This window comes from Cryptomeria japonica, chromosome 7, assembly GCF_030272615.1.
Source record: "Cryptomeria japonica chromosome 7, Sugi_1.0, whole genome shotgun sequence".
Lineage (NCBI taxonomy): Eukaryota > Viridiplantae > Streptophyta > Pinopsida > Cupressales > Cupressaceae > Cryptomeria > Cryptomeria japonica.
The window spans coordinates 856,897,494-856,913,413 of record NC_081411.1 but is presented as its reverse complement, the minus strand read 5'-3'; the positions used below and the strand labels follow the sequence as shown (position 1 = coordinate 856,913,413).

Below are 15,920 nucleotides of genomic sequence, written 5' to 3'. Positions count from 1 at the left end.
GTTTGGGGACAGCGGGGGGACGGCGGCGGGGGGGTGGTGCTGATATAGTTATACATATACATATAGTACTTGAAAAACTAGTTTTGAAAAGATGTATGACAGTATAATAGTATAAGAATTACATTTCAAATGAAACTATAGGAAATTTGAAATACTAAATCTGAATACCAAGATTTCTTCAATGCTAATTATGTTGTTATATGGAGCCTAATCAGACTCGAAGGTTAAATTTTCCCTACTTCCATCAGCGCAGTTTCCCCCTATATTTTTCGACGGGGGTTTGGGGGCAGCGCCCCCAAGTTGGGGTCAAGGGGCGTCGGGTGTTATTTTTCTATTGGCCCACGTCCAATTTGGGTTACCCCTTAACCCCCAAAAAAGTCTCTGAGACGCAGCCAAAAGGGGGGGGGGGACGCGTCCCCGTGGAACACTGTGAAAAACAACCCTTCAAGAGATATTTCACTCCCTCAGTTATGTCAAATGAAGGCAAAAAAATAAAAATAAACTCACTTTTAAAGCTTGCACGACGTTTTTTTCTGGGTCGCGCGATTCCATCCGAAAGACTCGCGAGTCTTTCAGATGGACTCGCCTCACGAGTCCTTGGCAAGTCGACTCGTGGCTCCCATGGACTCGCGAGTCCGTGGCGAGTCCACGAGTCTTAAAACTATGGTACAAACTATGGAATTGGACCTATCCCTCTTGATTTGTGACAATGGATTGCCAATATTGTTTCTTTCAAACAAAAAATACAAAAATTGAAATCTCTATATGTGCTTCTAGTTCTGCTACTCATATAATGTTATCATGCAATTGAAAAACCTATTTGACACCACTTCATGAAATGTGGAGAAATATTAAAAACATCTCAACACGACAGTATTGAAAGAAAAGCTCTAATCTCATTTGCTTCAAGAATAAAAGGAGCATTTATCATTGTAAGTCTAGTTCATTATTCATGATTCTACAATTGTTTATAAACCAAAACACCATGGATATTCAACAGAAAACTAAGCTTTGTAACAAAAGCTTTAGAAAAGAAAAAAGAGGACTTCCATTTCAAATATGGTAAAGTGTGTTCATGAGAACAACCTCTCCAACATTGCAAAATACAATTGCTCACCGAGAACCCCTCAAAATCCAGTTTTGTATAATTATGAAGTTACTATTAGATATATTGCAGATGGAGTTAGTAGTTTAAACTAAGCACCCAAATAAGGAGACTTGTTCATTACTTTATTTGGATTAAGTTATTTTTGCTTGTCTAGTTTGTTTCATGGCTAGCCAACTTGGTTTCCCCTTGTAAGCCTATTTAACAAGCACACATACAATGAGAATGCATCACTTGCTTGATGCCTTGTAATGCTAAATCTCACGTATCTATTGTAAAATACCTATGTTATCCGGGGACGCGTCCCCGGTATTTTTTTCAGCCGTCCCCGTCCCGGGGACAGGGGACTCCTAGGGGACGTCCCCATAAATTCTGCATATAGACAATGAATTTTGACAATGAATTCTATAAGCAATTTGACTTTGACTCTCAATTTAACACAAATTTGCCATAAGAACTCTATTAGTTCTTATATGTTAAGGTTCTATAATGGATATGTGCATGTTTTATCCATGTTTTCATATGAATATTTTAAATTTCCCTATTTATTTTAATTTCCCCTACTTTTATATAGCCGTCCCCAAAATTGGCAAAAAAAATCACCGTCCCGGAAACGCGTACCCCCGTCCCCTGCCGTCCCCGTCCCGGAAACTTGGGCTAACATAGTTAAAAATACTTAAAATGAGTGCAAGCTTTCACATCTTTCTCAAAGATACGATAATTTAATACTAAGTCAACCAAAAAGGAATAGTAGACATCAAAATGGACAATCATGGAACAGTCTAATAATCAATTACTTGCTAGAGGAACAAAATACCGAGCATTTACATTGATGAATCTTCAAAGAAACCCCACTAAGATCACACTTTCACTGATGTGCTTTAAAAAATGACTAGTTATACTTTGTATTTCCAACTGTACCATCTTCCAAGAGCCTCAACATTAGTTCTAATTGCGTAACCATCATCCACCACCCCAAACAAAATAACACCATCTAGTGGTTGTCTCATATTTTTAAAAACCGGCAAACTACTTCACAAAATACAAGAAAATTTCCTAAGTGCACAGCATCAGTGGGATCGTCTTCCTACAAAAATCAAAGAAAGCAGGCATACCCCTTTTGAACTATCAAGGAACGAATCAACAACTATTCTAGTTGCATCAATCTACTACCAACATGCACAGTTAATTCTCTCCTAAGAATATCAAATTGTCCTTACCGTGACTTAAAAAAAGCCCTAGAGGGTTCGTAATCCACCTTTTCCATAAAATGTAGATTGCAGGAAGACAAACAATTCTCAATTAAATTTTACATCTTCTTTGAGAATCTGTGTCTCTGAGAAGTGCTTATTTCTTGTACTTGATCCAATATCAAAAAGTGTGACTGTTTAATGGTAACAAAAGAAGGCAACACTAAACTTTTGTTAACACAAAACACTACATACATGCATTTAAACATGTACATGTATATGCATATATAGTTATGTATATATGCATGTTTTTAGAGACAAACATGCCATTTTCCCATATTGCACGTCCAATAACAGTAAGTTGCAAACCAACATTAAGGAGATTAGCCTCAACAAAAAACTGAACCGTTACAATCATATCCAAAGATTATGGTCTAGTGACAGAATGATTCCAATGAGTCCATGATCCAACGGCAGTATTAAAAGTTGACTGGTTTCTCAGATAATGAGAAATATTATACTATAACAAATACTGTACAGTCGAAGAGTATCTTTCTCTCCAATTATTAACATGCTTGTTTACTGACTGGAAAAATAGTTATGTGATAAGATAAAGTAGAAGTCCTCACAAAAAGAAAAAGAAAATGAAACAAGAGAACCAGACTTAAATGATAACAAACTGATTCACTTATAACAACATTTAACATAGGGTTTATAGCATACGCATTATACTCAAGTGTACAGGTTGTCAATGCAACCAAGCGACAAGATAATGTGGCATAATGACTCAATTTTCGATATAGCATTTTTCCTTTGACTTGGACATCTATGTAATTATCTTGTAAATTCTGTTTTGAGAGTAGTGTATTTTACCCAAGAATAACATGTTTTCTGTATTTTACTTGGCCAATTAAGCTCAATATTTGATAATGCCCTTATGGCACTTTGAATCTTATCATTAAAAAATGGTGGTGTCATTATACCATAGTGTTGAGACTCGAGCCTGGCAAAATCTTAGTAAGTTATTTTCTTGATTTAAACTCATTTAAAGAGCACTACAATTATAAAAAATATATATAATATGTGTATTTACGTAATGTTTTTATAAAAAAATTGCAATTTTTGAGTTTATTTTATTATTCTCCAAAGATTTGGAAAAATCTGACATTCGAGAGAATCAAGACTTATGAGTCTCATCTGTCAAAATCAACTTAATCAGCAAGTTATAGCTACAGGGTTGCCAAGCCTGACTTAGACTTGGGTCCACAATTACTTGTCAAGGCTAAACACAATGGATAGTGTTGACGTGGCTAAAATCGTGGAACTACGACTCTATCTGGCCAACGCAAAATAGAATGATCTCGCCAAGTATCCTATCCTCTCTTGAGATAAGGAAATCCCTAATGCTATTTTTAATTGATCAATGGGGACGACCTCAAGGTTTTGATTGCCAGGTCTTCACTGCGGGACAACTCAGTGATTGATGTGATTTGCTGGGAGCACAAAGGGTCTTACGATTTTGCAACAAGCTAGTCAGCTGCGATTTTCGGACTGAGAAATAAAATCAAAAGGGAAGGGTTTAGGAGACCTAAGGACAAGGATGATAACAGTTGATGCAGCGGGTGGACAGATTTCGATAAATCAGTTTTTGTTTCGCCAGAGACACCCTCATAACTAGACAAGAACGGTGCAAGCTCCAAGGGACGAAGGATTTTCAGACCGGAGACACATTTTAGGCACCCAATTCTGGCACAGCCTAAGACAAACACCTGCAATTGAACTAAGCACAGTTTGGGTTCAGACCAACCATGCACGGTGACCTACAATCAGCAGAACCCCAATGGTATGAACCAAAAATGCATCAAATACCCCTCTACACTTTACCATTAAAATCCCTGCACTCTAAAATTAACTAGCTGAAAGAAACCATGCAAACAAAATGAAAACAAGATGATAAACAACGAATCAATGTCTACATATTAATTTCAGTTGCCTATTACAACAATTTTTGCAGCATCTGTATGCTATTCCTAAAATCTAACCTATTCTAACTTCTAAAATCTAACAACAAAACTCTCTAACCCTTTACAAAAGAAAGGCCTCTGCCTTTAATAGATTTTACATGCCGAACCGGTGGTCAGGATTGACTGCATCCAAGGGTCGCAACCTGCCTTCCAGAAGCTAGCAGCTTTAACCCACGTCCACTTAATTCTTAGTTATCCCTTCAACCACAATTCCAACTACCTACAACTATTTGGCATTAATTCGGTCCTCTTGGTGGTTGGGAATAGTTGTCCACAACTGACTTGTTTCCCCTTTGTTTCAAAATATCTTAAGTGGGGCCCACAAGCAGTTTTACATTGAAACAATTTCAGTTTTCCAAACTGAATTTAAGGAATTCAATCCAGCTATGCATTTCTCGAGAATGCATAATTCGGGTAGCATTCTATGTTCTTTGTCTTTGGTCTCGGTGGTGGACTTCAAATTGTCGTCCAACGGCATGCTTCCCAATGCTCAGTTTCGATCTCGATGTCCTGCAGCGTGTTCCTGCATCTTCTTCTCCAGCCTTCAGTGCCTGGCTTTGATCGTCAATTTAGCTCCTCATGATGTCGTTTTCCTGCGAACAATCAATTTCACCTTTAATCAATCAATTTGAAAAATTAATTAAATTAATTTAACAAACATTAAATTTTAACGTCTAGCTTCGTCTCGGTAGAGTTCAGGCTCGAGAAGCTCTTTGTGAGATGTATCTTTTAAATGTTTTCGCTTCATCTTTCAGATTTCGGGACCTTTAGGCAAGTTGAGAGATGTTGTGCTTCCTCTGAGCGAATTTCAAATGCCTTCATTAGATCCTTAGCTGAATTTGAAGTTAGGATGTCTGTAATTTCTAGTTCCCACGAATTGAAAGTTTGCCAATTGGATTTATATCAACCCATTGATATTTTGGGGCAAATGAAGGATTATTCGCGATTTTGCGTGATCATGAACCTTTTAATTCATTTTCGAGACTTGGGTGAACTTCAGCTAAAAGAAGCCTTTTGCACGATTTTGAATGATTTTCTATTTCGAACCTCCTAAGTTAAATCGTGCGACTTGAGCCTTCTCCTATTTTCGGCCCCTTGCCTTCTTTTGCGTGAATCTACTTGGTATTTTGGCCTACCAAGCCGATATTTTCCCAGAAACGCGCGATTTTATTTCTTCATTTTCGGCTCAAGAACCAAAATCGCGATTCTCACTTTGTGATTTTTGGCTTGTTCAGGCAAAATGCGAGATTTCGCTTTCGTCGGGGTTTTGCTCGGAGATTTAGCCCGATTTTTATTTTGACTTTGCCCTCGCCCTAATGATTTTTGGGAGCCCTTCTGCGTGATTTTTAAATTAAAACATTTTCGGGCCTAATGACCATCTCGCGAAATTGTTCTTTTCCTCCAATTTCGGCCTGGAAGAGGTGTTTGCAAACTTCATCGCTTTTGACATTTCGGCCTCTAAGCCGATTTTGAAACTTTTCTTCACATTTCAGCTTGTTGAGTGGTTTTGAGAGCCTTGTTGAGTTTTTCGGCTTGCACAAAAGAAATGCATGATTTGCAAATTTGAAATTTTCGGCCAAGAAGCTGATTTAGCACACTTAAATCATTTTCGGCCTATAGGTATCATTTGCGCGACTTTCAACCGTTATTTCATTTTCAGCTTTTTAGCCCCTTTTGCAAGACTTCGCGATTTTGAAACTTCCCTAAGTTTTCGGCCTAAGTAGGAACTTTGAAAGCCAACTTCAGCCTATGGAGGAGATTTGTGAGATGTGAGCTTGCATTTCGGCCTGGAAGCTGTTTGCCCTCTCGGGTAAACAGTTAAATGCAGAAAGTAAATGCACAGAACATAATGGAAATACATTAAATAACCAGTCTCTATATTAATTCAACAGTCCATGTACATCAAGTGCTTATAACATTATATCTGACACGACTAACATGATCCTTTCTAAGAAAAGGTACACAATATATAATACCCGAAGGGGTGCGACACAACCGTCGCGACTCCAACTACCTACCCGTTGGCCAACTAACTGACCGTCGTAACTCATTATTACCGACGACAACATAAACATAATATAACAACATAACATAATGATTATTCCCGTCAACAGAAGCTACTTTCACGCACTTAAGTGATTTTCGTCTTGAGAAGCCAATCTTTTGAAAACTAAAGTTGCCTCTCTCCTCTCGGTTTGAAAGCCGATTTTCACGACTTAGGTGCCCTATTCAGTTTCCTTTGTTTATGAATTTCAGGCTATTGAGGTCTTTTGCGAGATATCGGTTGGAATTCCTTAATCTTTTTCGGGCCAAATGCTGATATTGTGCGATTGTACACTGTTAGTCGTTTTCGGCTTACAAGCCGAGTTTGCAAGCCCGACGAGTTTTAAGTTTTTTGGCTTTGCTAGGTGAGACGTAGGGCAGAATACAACAATCACGATTCTCATTTGACATTTCACTGGGTTTCACCGACGATTCAAACACTGACTCTATCTCTCCCTCCTTCACACCAGGCAAACACAACGGGGATCCCTTGTCACAGAGACGGGGATGGGTGTGCGATATGCACAACAGATAGTTCTTCATCCTTTCCAAATACTTCTAAAAATCACCAATTTCAAAATATTTGGTAGTCCTTACAGTTACACCATACAAAGATTTTGTTTTTATCATTAGTATTCTTCACTTTATCTCGTCATTGGTTTCAATACACGCACTGTTATTTATTGCCATGTTTTATGTCCCTCTCTTCTCTTTTCCCCTATCTTCTCAACTATATACGAATGTCCTCTTCTTTGTCTTCTTCGATGTAAATGGCATGGAAGATGGCATTTGGTTAGGAGCTCATATCCTTATCACGTCTCTTAATGTGCAGGGTCACATCCTTTGGGATTCTGTTATTCTCTTCTAATCCTAATTAACTATATTACTACTTTTCTCTTTATTTAAACTTTCTCTCTCACTTCTAATTCATTTTCCACTTTCATCTTCAAGGTGTTTATGTGCTAATTAAGTGGTGTATAATGGAAGTGTGGGTCTAGAAATGACCATAATTGCATGTACGTTGTTGTTTTTTAGCAGTCCATCCTCTATTTCAACATCATTTAAGTATATTAGTGAATTGGGAATTCTGTTATTACCCATATTATTTTTTGTTTTTTGAATACTAACCGCATAAGAGATCAATTGAATATTGTTGTTCATATAAGTATTTTATAAGTGCTAGATTGCTGCATTAATGATTAAATTTGATATGCATAAGGATTTATTTATTAAATAGTGATCTTGCATTGCTGTTCTTCGAAATTTTTGTTTATGTCCTATTATTGCATAGAAAGAAAACATAAAAAAACGTTAGATATTATAAAAATATTAGAAAGGCACATTGCAACAATAACAATAGATGGTGTTCCTTATTGAGTACCTTTGGGTTGTCTCTTTTGCAAGTATGTCAACAACTTTATTGGGCATATTGTTAAGAATTCATGTTAGCGTTCACATGTGTTAGAATAATAATGTATGTTAAGTTAGAGTGTACGAGATGAAGTGAGTTGTAGCAACAACCCATGTAGCTTTTCTACAAGTGAGAAGAATTGGTTGGGATTGTATTTGAGTTGTTAGAACAACTCATCATATAAGTAGCGGGTGGTTCCTATAATATAGGAATTTAGTGTCTAATGTGTATTGAATGATATAAGAGATAGAATAATGGAATAATATTGTGTGCAATATTTTCAGTTGCAGCATAGCATTATGGAAAGTCACATATATGAGCCTAGTATTGTAAAGCGTACTATGTGGGTATTAGTGTATCCTTAATAAGATACTTTATGAAAGCCTTTGATGTTCATCATGAATCCTAGTATTTTTCCAAGTCCACATATGTATTTTGCATCTATATGAAAATTTAATTTGTACCATATTCATTCCAATGGAGACCGTTTGATTGAAACACCAATAACAAAACTAGGGGACTTCTAATGGAACAGGATATTCCAACTGCGTGCCCTTCCAAAGTCATTCATATTTAAAAAGTAGACAACAAAACTTTGATTATTCTATGCGGGTCAAAGTTGTGGTGCGGATTTGATTCCGTATTGCATGAGTGAAGGTTTTATATATGTTGGTGTCTTTAAATACTCTAATGTTACACTTTCTATGTATTCCAAATGACAAAGTCCAAAATCATTTTATGCATGAGATCCAAAATAGGAATATGGATAGTTACGTTTATTCATTCACAAATTTGTTTCACCACACCCATTATAGACACCTAAAATTGACCCTTACCTAGCCACACCTAATTTTAGCCTACCTTAGCCTATCAATTAGATAAATATTTATTATTTATTTAATTAATCCCTTCCCCATCCATACACTTAATTAAATATATATTTATTATTTATTTAATTAATTTCACAAATACCTTAAATATTTATTTATTTACTGTACCTTTATCCTTGTCCATTCATTCCTAGCTTCTCATCTTGTTCACATGGATCATAATCTAAATTTGTAGTCATGTGACAAGTGTCCCACTTGGTCCTCTTCACGTGTCTAACTGGAACCTTGTCACCCATTCATTGAACCTAGACACTTATCCAAAAGTCAGCTCAAAATTATATCCTATCCATCCATCTCAAATTAACCTCTTAATCCTAGCCATTCCCATAAGGTTGTTGCCATAACCTTATCTCAAACCCTAAATCCTATCCCTCATGTGACACTTGTCACAAGACTGCAACTTTTATCCAAATCCCTAATTCTCCTTTAATCTTAGCCATTCATTAAACCTCTTAATCCCAGCCCTTGGTTCTCTTATTGAGAATTCTATTTAGTGAGGCCTCTCATCCCATTTAGAGGATCCAATCTGGTGCTATTATTATGTGCATTTTATCATCTACTCATCTAGATCATATCATCACGTTGCAAAAATCTTGAGCAACCACATTCATCTATCTACATCAATACTTCATTTGACCTTTTTGAGGTTTGCATGTATTTGATTTGATTTAAGTTATATTTTATGAATATTTCATTTAAGTCATTTCCATGCAATACATTTTGGCACACCTAGTGAATCGATCCATTTAACGCTTGCTCTTGTGAGTTGTTGGTGAGTTTGATCTTGCAGATTAAAAGCCTTTCTAAGATAGTCTTGGAGGTCATTTTTTTATAGAAACCTTGAATCACAAAAATAATGCCACGGTTGTGCTCAAGAGGGCTGAGAGACAACTTTTGACATATAATTTGCCATATTTTGCTCACTATCAAATTTTTTAAAACTTTTTGGGCCTTTTTTGTACAATTGTACCACCATATGTCCTACAATTTCCAAACACTTGTTTTTGTTAATTTTTCTTTGCAGATTTGAGGACATATGCACAGAAAACCACAGAATATACATGTTCATAGGCATATATAAGCAGATCTGAAGAATATACAAGGATTGCTGCCATTTTTGGAGGTATTTACAACATTTACATGGGTATATTTACACAAAATTTGCCATTATTACAGATAAATATTCACATTATATTGCCCGCCACATGCATATACACATATATCTAGACTTTTATTGCAAGTAAATATTCATAAATCACCATTTTCAAAAGCATATACCCATTCTTTCTATGTTACCCGGGGACGCGTCCCCGGTATTTTTTTCAGCCGTCCCCGTCCTGGGGACGTCCCGGGGACAGGGGACTCCTAGAGGACGTCCCCATAAATTCTGCATATAGACAATGAATTTTGACAATGAATTCTATAAGCAATTTGACTTTGACTCTCAATTTAACACAGATTTGCCATAAGAACTCTATTAGTTCTTATATGTTAAGGTTCTATAATGGATATGTGCATGTTTTATCCATGTTTTCATATGAATATTTTAAATTTCCCTATTTATTTTAATTTTCCCTACTTTTATATAGCCCTCCCCTAGCCGTCCCCAAAATTGACAAAAAAAATCACCGTCCCGGAAACGCGTACCCCCGTCCCCTGCCGTCCCCGTCCCGGAAACTTGGGGTAACATAGCATTCTTTTGCTTGCAGATTTAATACACATGGCTAGGTTTTCTCTGAAAAAATAAATAACGCATATATTCATTTTGTTGTGTATGTTTGTTTCATTTTGGCATATATTTACTGGTGCAAATTGTGTATATATTAATTGCATGAACTTTTTATCAATATTAAATCGACGGCAAAGTTGTGTGTATATCACTGCGCTATATACACAATATATAGTGCGAGCCTTTCCACATATAATGTGCTCTCATTTAAGTCAACAATAAGTCTTCATAAGAACCATTAAGAAAGACCATGCCCTTTTAATTTTAAAGATGAGATTTAATTTTAAAATCTTTATTTCTATTACTTATTTTTATTATTAATTTTAATCCATTTTTTAGTTTTTGTATAGTACCAAGACTGGTCATATGGAGGACCAAGGGCAAAGCTGAATAAGCACCCAACACCCTCCAGTCCGGTCATGGTTGCATGAGGCCAAAATTTGGGTGCCAAGGGGCTTAAGCTTAGCCCCACCTTCTCTATGCAAACTCATAAAGGAGTTGTTCTACGAAAATGAGCATAACTTGGATTTTAAAATTCAAAAGTAGTCAAAAAGCTAACATAGAGCCCTACGCTATGGTGTTAACGAAATTTATAGATTATGCTTCAAAAGTTAGGTGCATGCATTTAAACTCGGACTTTCTTCTAAATTTCAAATGTACATAATGTTGTCATATTAAATCATTTTTCAAAGAATTTTTTTTTAAAATCTATCAGAAAATCATAAAGAACCCATTGTTTCTATCCATATTTTCTTTAGAAAATTTATTTGATGTGTTTTCCTCACATTTGTGAATTGGGATTAAAATCAACCTCACATTTGGATTTGGACTTAAAATAGACAAGTGTCTTTTCATCCCCAAGATCTACTTGTGTATGCTCTCCTCTCGCATGGAAACTACATGCCAAATCTTAGACCTTGATCTCCCATTTCCAAGAATTGAAGAAGAACCAGTAAGTGAAAATTTGCATGTTATAGATGCAAGTGGCTTGATACACCACCAGTGGAGACCTCCTGAAGCGGTTGACAACCTCTCTTCCCACAACACAACGGTGAACGGTAAACAATGTCCACTTGAGCATGGAGATCCCCAGGTTGTCTTTTTCCTTACTTCTAATTTTGAAAGTTACTACAAATTTGATTATGGATCTTTAGGAAGAACAACTTGCATTTTAATTGATCATGGTCCAGATGAATTGCCCCAATTGATAATCTTGCATGAGGTCTTGATTGAATATGAGAGTTGCAAAGTGAGAGATTGTCTCTCTAAATTTAAGGGCATGTTTGCAAGAATTCGAACTGTAATCAATGCCTTGTTACTCCTACGCAGTTTGAGAAATCATGTTAGATCGTGTATATATTTAACACTTTTGAGTCATGTTCGTCTTATATGTCTTGTACATAGTTTAGTTTTAGAGTAGGCTTTCTTTTTGTGTGTTTTAGTTTAGTGGTTTTGTCGAGCCCGGTTGTTAATTTGCCTTTTGTCAATTGACTCGTGATTCTTAAGTGGCTCAAGTAGTTAGTTTGGTTTTCTTTTGTTTGGTTTGCTTTAGTGTAGTTTTGCTTTAGGTTTAGTTCCTTAGTTTGGTTTTGAATAAAGGGATTCCCAGTTGTGAGAAAGTGATGTTTCTGCTCACTCTGGTGCACCCTTCTAAGTTATCTCTGGGATATTCCTTTGATAAATATTTATGAAGAACCTACGAGTCCTAGATTAATTATTTCTAAATTATCTCAAATTTAAGATCAGTACTTGACTAAAAAGGGAATCATCTATTGTGTCTTGACATTGAATTTTATGGTCATTATATCTTACAAACAATCAAATTCTCTAAGTCGTTGTGGTTTCCTAGGTGAAGTCGTGGCTAAATAGAAAAATAAAGTCTTACTTCAGCATCATTGTAATTCTCAAGCCCATGTGAGTTTCATTGCTTACAAGCCAAAGTGTGGAAATATGTGAAAAGAGAAGAAATATGTGAAAGAAAATCAAAGAAGAGAAAATTGAAATGAAATATCAAAATACTTGGCTTTGGGTGTGCAGAAATCTCTACAAGTATAAAGAAAAAAGGGAAAAAATAAAATTTGCCGGAAGTAGAGCAATCTCCATGACATTACAGCGATAACCTCACCGGGGCTATGGAAGCTCGCTAGCAGCGAGGCTCTATCCAAGGATGCTTTTGGAGTTAAGACAAAACTGTGCAACTTGTCACAATGGAACCAAAGAGTCAGTTTGTTCTCATGAGACAGAAATAAACGCATATTGCACACACTTGTGATTGGAGAGTGAAGTGTCTTGTTATAGTTTAGGATTCCTCTTCCTTTTTGAGTACCCTTCTTAGCCAGTAGGTAAGTTAGTTAGAATTAATCCGAGATTTCGGGCTCGAAATGGGTTTTATCTTTGGAATGTTCAAGAACATTTATTCAAGGTGGCACTAGATGTTGTGATGTAATCACACATCACCCCAATGCAAATGGGTACCCCCTCTTTTTGTTTTTCTTTTAGTTTAGGGTTTGTCTCGGGTCTCTAGTCTCAAAAATGAGTCAAGTTTTATGAAATTTGGAGTCATCAGCGATAAAAAGTGAAGGAACGGTTGAAAGAATGCTTTAATGCTATGGATGGTCTTAGATGGGACAAAGGAGTAAAATAGCAACTTCTCGGGGTCAATTCTAACAACTTGTTTTTATCAAAAAAAAAAAAAAAAAATTGTTATTTCTAAATTTAGTAAGTTTTGTTTTTGGCATTTTGGGGCCAATTCAGGAACCCACTTTTTCAGCTTGCTTTTTTTCTAAAAATAGAAAGTTGCTTTTTTGCTTTTTTGAGGTCTTGGATTGTTTCAAGTTTAGGAAAACTGTCAAGTTAGAAGAATTTATCCAAAATGCACCAAGTATGAAATAACTTTCGAATCGAGAGGATAATTTCAAAAATAAAAACTCCTTGTTTCCTTGGAAAAAATCTTAAATTCCTTGGAAAAAGTCCTAACTTGTTTCCTGGAAAAAATCCTTGTTTCCTTGAAAAAAAAAATTCCTTGTTTCTAAAGAAGAAATCCAAGTTTCCATGGAAAACTTCCTTGGCAGAGACTGCCCAAGGCAAGTGGAAAACTTCCTCATCCATGTTGAAGTCCATCCAAGAAGGGGTAATAAAGGTGATTAAGTATAGGTGCTTGGATGAGGAAAAGTTAAAAATTTTGGTTTTATAATTTTGGTTAAGTATCAAAAATTCCTAATCCAACCTCAATTCACCCTACCTCATGGTGAATCTTCCTTACACACTTGCAAAGTCCGCCCAAGGCAAGTTGGAAAACTTCCTCATCCATGTTGAAGTCCGCCCAAGAAGGGGTAATAAAGGTGATTAAGTATAGGTGCTCGGAAGAGGAAAGGTTGAAAATTTTGGTTAAGTATAAAAAATTCCTAATCCAACCTCAAGTTTGCCCTACCTCACGATGAATCTTCCTTGCACACTTGCAAAGTCCACCCAAGCCAAGTGGAAAACTTCCTCATCCATGTTGAAGTCCGCCCCAGAAGGGATAATAAAGGTGATTAATTATAGGTGCTTGGAAGAGGAAAGGTTGAAAATTTTGGTTAAGTATAAAAAATTTCCTAATCAAACCTCAAGTCCACCCTACCTCATGGTGAATCTTCCTTGCACACTTGCAAAGTCCGCCCATGCCATGGTCAAAAGTTACTTGGCTAGCATCAAAGTCCGCCTAGGCATAATTTCAAAAAAAAAAGTTGAGTACAAGGAGAAATCCGCCCAACTCATGAAAGGAACGAGTTTGAACTTGGCTAAATTGAAAAGGAAATAAAGCCAAATTTGCCTAAGAAAGAAGGTTTCTATAAGGAAGTTTTAAAACCAAAAAAAAAAAAAACAAGGAAAGTTGAATTTCAAGGCATTGCAATTTGAAAATTCATTAAAACAAAAAAACAGTGCAAGGAGTAGTTCATATTTTCTATAAGAAGACAGCCTTGGCCATTCACTATTCACACTTTTCTCTCATCCTTGTGAAGTTCGGACTTTCCGAGGCATCTTTTCAAATTTTTAGGCAAGATTAGAAGTGTAATTGCAGGCTCTGAAGGAGAATTCAAGGCATTTAAAGACTGATTGGCAGCTTTTCCTAAGACTTTTCTTCATCTCTTGCAGGTCTGAAGCACTTTCATGACAAAACTCTCAGATTTTGAGCCTCAAAATTCTTTCCCTTATTCTGAAATTCTGATAATCAGACCTGTGCTTAGGTTTTCCTCATCAAATTTTCAAGTTTCATCAGAAGAACAGGGTTGCTTTTTTATGTTTTCTTAAGCTTACAGTTCAAGAGTTTTTCTGAGTCTGATTTTGATTTCCAGAATCTTTACAAAGTCTGATTTTCATACCTAAAGTTCAAAATCAGACTGAATTCCATAGTTTCAAGAGTTTTTCTGAGTCTGATTTCGATTTCGAGAATCTTTTCAAAGTCTGATTCTCATTCCTAAAGTTCAAAATCAGACACAATTTCATAATTTTAACAGTTTTTCCGAGTCTGATTACAATTTCCAGAATGATCCTAAGCCTGATTTTTATTTCTAAATTCATAATTCAACATTAATTCCATAATTTCCAAGTTTTTCTAACTCTGATTTTCATTTTTTAGACTTTACTGAGTCTGATTTTAGGTCTAATTTCAACAATTCAATCAGAAAATCAGAGTTATTTTCGAAAATTGTCAAGATGACATTAAGCTTATTTCTTCTAATCTATCTATTTTCAGGCACTTGATATCAGCTCGGGAAGAGATTTCCAGAAAGATGAAGATGAAGAAAAGGAATCAGTTGGAAAGATGATCATAGGACAACATTCACACTTCAAGGTGGAATCCAAGGATGAAAGGAACAAAGAAAAAAAACTTACACTTCATCAAGACATTCAAAAGATCAAGTCATCCAAGGATGAAAGGCTCTACATCTACCTTAGATTTCTTTTGGAAATCAAAAATCAAAAGATTCCACACCAACGAGTGATTAAGTTCAAGACGCAATGAGAATGAAGAGAATGTTCTAATTATCTTGAATTTCCTTCAGAAATCCAAGAGTAAGGCATCAACACCTCTTCATGATGGAGAATCAAATTTACAAGGCAAACTTAGGTGGCATCCCAGTCATCAATCAGCCAATCCAAGGGCTCCAAGTCAAACGTGTCCAAGTGCAATGACCCAGACTCAACAAGTGGCTCCTATTTTCTCATTGGTTATCCAGAGTGTTGTAATTTTCTCATTGGCTAAAAGGAGTTTTTTTGCAAGCAACCCTAATTAGGGTTTTATATATTAATCTTGGCCATTGATCCTAAATCAATCCAGCTCGTTGCTTTGTAATGGGGTGCATATATAAACCCTCCTCTCATATGTAAAAGGAGAGATTTTTGAGAAATTGTTGTAGTGATACTTCTTAAGTGCTAAGACATATTCATTGTTCAATTATTGGTGTATACTTGTCTAGTTTTCCAAGTTAGCAAGGTTGCTTGGCTCTCCATAGAATAGATTTCATTTCCAAGTTGTTAGATTGAAT

At 36.1% G+C, this 15,920-nt stretch overlaps 1 protein-coding gene across 1 annotated transcript in view; it reads right to left on the bottom strand.

The window, feature by feature from the left end:
* Positions 1-15,920, bottom strand: part of LOC131047038 (AMP deaminase) — a 103,288-nt gene that overhangs the window by 44,186 nt on the left and 43,182 nt on the right. The window lies entirely within an intron of this gene.